The sequence below is a fragment of the Xenopus tropicalis genome, chromosome 7 (genome assembly GCF_000004195.4).
Source record: "Xenopus tropicalis strain Nigerian chromosome 7, UCB_Xtro_10.0, whole genome shotgun sequence".
In the NCBI taxonomy this organism is placed as follows: domain Eukaryota; kingdom Metazoa; phylum Chordata; class Amphibia; order Anura; family Pipidae; genus Xenopus; species Xenopus tropicalis.
Genome location: NC_030683.2, coordinates 5,660,345 through 5,666,382, shown reverse-complemented (window position 1 = coordinate 5,666,382; position 6,038 = coordinate 5,660,345).

Here is a 6,038-nt window from a genome sequence, read left to right as displayed (position 1 = left end):
AGAGTGCGGGGCAGCAGCCATGACTGTCTATGTGACGCTATAGAGTGCCGGGCGCAGCCATGACTGTCTATGTACAGCTTATAGAGTGCCAGGCAGCAGCCATGACTGTCTATGTGACAGCTTATAGAGTGCGGGGCAGCAGCCATGACTGTCTATGTGACAGCTTATAGAGTGCGGGGCAGCAGCCATGACTGTCTATGTGACAGCTTATAGAGTGCGGGGCAGCAGCCATGACTGTCTATGTGACAGCTTATAGAGTGCCGGGCAGCAGCCATGACTGTCTATGTGACAGCTTATAGAGTGCCGGGCAGCAGCCATGACTGTCTATGTGACAGCTAAGGGGAAGGAGATTCCTCAAATAAAGAGACGGGCACTTATAGAGTGTCGGGCAGCAGCCATGACTGTCTATGTGACAGCTGAGGGGAAGGAGATTCCTCAAATAAAGAGACGGGCACTTATAGAGTGCGGGGCAGCAGCCATGGCTGTCTATGTGACAGCTAAATGGAAGGAGATTCCTCAAATAAAGAGACGGGCACTTATAGAGTGCGGGGCAGCAGCCATGGCTGTCTATGTGACAGCTAAATGGAAGGAGATTCCTCAAATAAAGAGACGGGAACTTATAGAGTGTCGGGCAGCAGCCATGACTGTCTATGTGACAGCTGAGGGGAAGGAGATTCCTCAAATAAAGAGACGGGCACTTATAGAGTGCGGGGCAGCAGCCATGGCTGTCTATGTGACAGCTAAATGGAAGGAGATTCCTCAAATAAAGAGACGGGAACTTATAGAGTGTCGGGCAGCAGCCATGACTGTCTATGTGACAGCTGAGGGGAAGGAGATTCCTCAAATAAAGAGACGGGCACTTATAGAGTGCGGGGCAGCAGCCATGGCTGTCTATGTGACAGCTAAATGGAAGGAGATTCCTCAAATAAAGAGACGGGCACTTATAGAGTGTCGGGCAGCAGCCATGACTGTCTATGTGACAGCTGAGGGGAAGGAGATTCCTCAATAAAGAGACGGGAACTTATAGAGTGCGGGGCAGCAGCCATGGCTGTCTATGTGACAGCTTATAGAGTGCGGGGCAGCAGCCATGACTGTCTATGTGACAGCTTATAGAGTGCCGGGCAGCAGCCATGACTGTCTATGTGACAGCTTATAGAGTGCCGGGCAGCAGCCATGACTGTCTATGTGACAGCTAAGGGGAAGGAGATTCCTCAAATAAAGAGACGGGCACTTATAGAGTGTCGGGCAGCAGCCATGACTGTCTATGTGACAGCTGAGGGGAAGGAGATTCCTCAAATAAAGAGACGGGTACTTATAGAGTGCGGGGCAGCAGCCATGACTGTCTATGTGACAGCTTATAGAGTGCCGGGCAGCAGCCATGACTGTCTATGTGACAGCTTATAGAGTGCCGGGCAGCAGCCATGACTGTCTATGTGACAGCTAAGGGGAAGGAGATTCCTCAAATAAAGAGACGGGCACTTATAGAGTGTCGGGCAGCCAGCCATGACTGTCTATGTGACAGCTGAGGGGAAGGAGATTCCTCAAATAAAAGAGACGGGCACTTATAGAGTGCGGGGCAGCAGCCATGGCTGTCTATGTGACAGCTAATGGAAGGAGATTCCTCAAATAAAGAGACGGGAACTTATAGAGTGCGGGGCAGCAGCCATGGCTGTCTATGTGACAGCTAAATGGAAGGAGATTCCTCAAATAAAGAGACGGGAACTTATAGAGTGTCGGGCAGCAGCCATGACTGTCTATGTGACAGCTGAGGGGAAGGAGATTCCTCAAATAAAGAGACGGGCACTTATAGAGTGCGGGGCAGCAGCCATGGCTGTCTATGTGACAGCTAAATGGAAGGAGATTCCTCAAATAAAGAGACGGGCACTTATAGAGTGCGGGGCAGCAGCCATGGCTGTCTATGTGACAGCTAAATGGAAGGAGATTCCTCAAATAAAGAGACGGGTACTTATAGAGTGCGGGGCAGCAGCCATGACTGTCTATGTGACAGCTGAGGGGAAATAGATTCTTCAGATAAAGAGACGGGCACTTATAGAGTGCGGGGCAGCAGCCATGACTGTCTATGTGACAGCTGAGGGGAAATAGATTCTTCAGATAAAGAGACGGGCACTTATAGAGTGCGGGGCAGCAGCCATGACTGTCTATGTGACAGCTGAGGGGAAATAGATTCTTCAAATAAATAGACGGGCACTTATAGAGTGCGGGGCATCAGCCATGACTGTCTATGTGACAGCTGAGGGGAAATAGATTCTTCAAATAAATAGACGGGCACTTATAGAGTGCGGGGCATCAGCCAAGTCAGCGCCGGCTCTAATGCTCAGGGTTTGGGAGATGATTAGATGGCATTTAACCAATGAACAAAGCTGAATACTGATATACTGTATATTCTCTCTTTAGCCCCCGATACTGTATATTTCCTCCTCAGCCCCAGATACTGTATATCCCTAGATACTGTATATTCCCAGATACTGTATATTCTCTTTTTAGCCCCAGATACTGTATATTCCCAGATACTGTATATTCTCGGTTTAGCCCCAGATACTGTATATTCCCAGATACTGTATATTCTCGGTTTAGCCCCAGATACTGTATATTCCCAGATACTGTATATTCTCGGTTTAGCCCCAGATACTGTATATTCCCAGATACTGTATATTCCCAGATACTGTATATTCCCAGATACTGTATATTCCCAGATACTGTATATTTCCTCCTCAGCCCCAGATACTGTATATTCCCAGATACTGTATATTCCCAGATACTGTATATTCTCGGTTTAGCCCCAGATACTGTATATTCCCAGATACTGTATATTCCAAGATACTGTATATTCTCTTTTTAGCCCCAGATACTGTATATCCCTAGATACTGTATATTCCCAGATACTGTATATTCCAAGATACTGTATATTCTCTTTTTAGCCCCAGATACTGTATATCCCAGATACTGTATATTCCCAGATACTGTATATTCTCTTTTTAGCCCCAGATACTGTATATTCCCAGATACTGTATATTCCAAGATACTGTATATTCTCTTTTTAGCCCCAGATACTGTATATCCCTAGATACTGTATATTCCCAGATACTGTATATTCTCTTTTTAGCCCCAGATACTGTATATTCCCAGATACTGTATATTCCCAGATACTGTATATTCCAAGATACTGTATATCCCTAGATACTGTATATTCCCAGATACTGTATATTCCCAGATACTGTATATCCCTAGATACTGTATATTCCAAGATACTGTATATTCTCTTTTTAGCCCAGATACTGTATATTCTCGGTTTAGCCCCAGATACTGTATATTCCCAGATACTGTATATTCCCAGATACTGTATATTCCAAGATACTGTATATTCTCGGTTTAGCCCCAGATACTGTATATTCTCGGTTTAGCCCCAGATACTGTATATTCCCAGATACTGTATATTCCCAGATACTGTATATTCCAGATACTGTATATTCTCGGTTTAGCCCCAGATACTTTATATTCCCAGATACTGTATATTCCAAGATACTGTATATTCTCGGTTTAGCCCCAGATACTGTATATCCCAGATACTGTATATTCCAAGATACTGTATATTCTCGGTTTAGCCCCAGATACTGTATATTCTCTTTTTAGCCCAGATATTGTATATTTCTTCCTCATTTTCAAATACACAGAGAATATTCCCCTGATATATAAATGTATTCCCTGCTCAGTACAGTTATTACCCACGCAGCCACAGATATATACAGTATATTCCCTATACAGAACCAGATACACACTGTATACAGTGTCGGACTCGGGTGTCTGGGGACCTCCGGGGCTGCTGCCTAGAGACCCCCCACCCCAGTTGCCCAGTGGGGAGGGGGAGTTGTTATCATAAAACTGATTACAGGCAGATAGGAGGCTTTTTAGGGCAGGGAAGGGGGCTATAAAATCATGTTTTTATATAATCTATATCAGTGCTGTCCAACTTCTGTTGTACCGAGGGCCGGAATTTTTCCGACCTACGTGGTGGGGGCCGATAATGGAACGCCAGTTTTTGACCACTCCCCTTTTTGAAACCGCACCCACTTGAAACCACACCCATGTTTATCACATGACCATACCATATTAATGTTTGTAGTACAGCAAAACCTGCCATACTCTGCCTGCCCTACCCTGCCTGTGTGTGCCAAACTCTGCCTTCCCTACCCTGCCTGTTGTGCCATACTCTGCCTTCCCTCCCTGCCTGTGTGTGCCATACTCTGCCTGCCTACCCTGCCTGTGTGTGCCATACTCTGCCTGCCCTACCCTGCCTGTGTGTGCCATACTCTGCCTGCCCTACCTGCCTGTGTGTGCCATACTCTGCCTGCCCTACCCTGCCTTTGAGTGTGCCATACTCTGCCTTCCCTACCTGCCTGCATGTGCCATACTTTCACTGTGTGTGCCATTCTTGGCTGGTTTGTGCCAAACTTGGCCTGTGTGTGCCATACTCTGCCTGCCCTACTCTGCCTGTGTTGGCCATACTCTGCCTTCCCTACCCTGTCCTGTGTTGTGCCATACTCTGCCTGCCCTACCCTGCCTGCATGTGCCATACTTTCACTGTGTGTGCCATTCTTGGCTGTTTGTGCCAACTTGGCCTGTGTGTGCCATACTCTGCCTGCCCTACTCTGCCTGTGTGTGCCATACTCTGCCTTCCCTACCCTGCCTGTGTGTGCCATACTCTGCCTGCCCTACTCTGCTGTGTGTGCCATACTCTGCCTGCCCTACTCTGCCTGTGTGTGCCATACTTCTGCCCTACTCTGCTGTGTGCCTACTCTGCCTCCCTACCTGCCTGTGTGTGCCATACCTGCCTGCCTACTCTGCCTGTGTGTGCTACTCTGCCTCCCTACCTGCCTGTGTGTGCCATACTCTGCTTGCCCTATGCTCACACACAGGCAGCCTACAGTGACACAATGCTGGCACTGCTCCTACAGTCTGCACAATAACTATATATTAAAAAACTTTTTAATTGCAGTACCACCTCAGTATATGTTCTTTTTGTAGTGTGCAGGGATTATTTGTGGGTTTCTACTGCTCTGAGGTGTGAAGAAGTGAACAATGGGGGTGATTACAGCCTGAGCCTGAGGTGTGAACCTTGCAGGGGGTGAACAATGCAGAGATTAAAAGGTGTGAAAACACAGGGGATTACATATTTAAACAATACAGCCTGATTACAGCATGAATCTGAGGTGAGAACCATACAGGGGGGCAGTTAATCTCCAGTATGATACATTTAAAGCTTACAAAAAGTTAAGCCATCAAAGCAGCAGACAGGTGGGGGCCACACAGAGGGGTCGCGGGCCGCCAGTTGGACAGCACTGATCTATATATAGATACAGTATATTATATATATTATAATAAATAAATGTCAGTTGCCCCATTCTGTGAATGAGAAACCACCAATGCCCGTGAGGTTCCTGCCATGAACTCCTGCAAAGATATCTGCCCGGGAATGGCCTGTTACCACCCACACAAAGGCCCCTATTCATGTGCCATAGAGAGAAAAATTAGCCAATGGTGAAGTTCAGTGAAATGATTGGTTGGGCTGGCCCGTGGTGAGTTCTTGGGGTGCAGACCCGGACCCTGACAGTCACATTTTATTGGGCTGGGGGGGCTGTTTGGTGCCTCTGGGTACTGGGAATGCCAGGGGGGCTGTAAGGTGCCACAGACAGTCACTATTTATTGGGCTGGGGGGGCTGTTTGTGCTTCTGGGTACTGGGAATGCCAAGGGGGGGCTGTAAGGTGCCACAGACAGTCACTATTTATTGGGCTGGGGGGGCTTTTTGTGCTCCTGGGTATGGAAATGCCAGGGGCTGTAGGTGCCACAGACGTAAGTCACTATTTATTGGGCTGGGGGGCCTGTTTGTGCCTCTGGGTATGGGGCCAGGGGGGTTGTAAGGTCCACAGACAGTCACTATTTATTGGGCTGGGGGGCTTGTTTGGTGCCTCAGGGTACTGGGAATGCCAGGGGGCTGTAGGAGCAGGGGGTGGCCACAGAC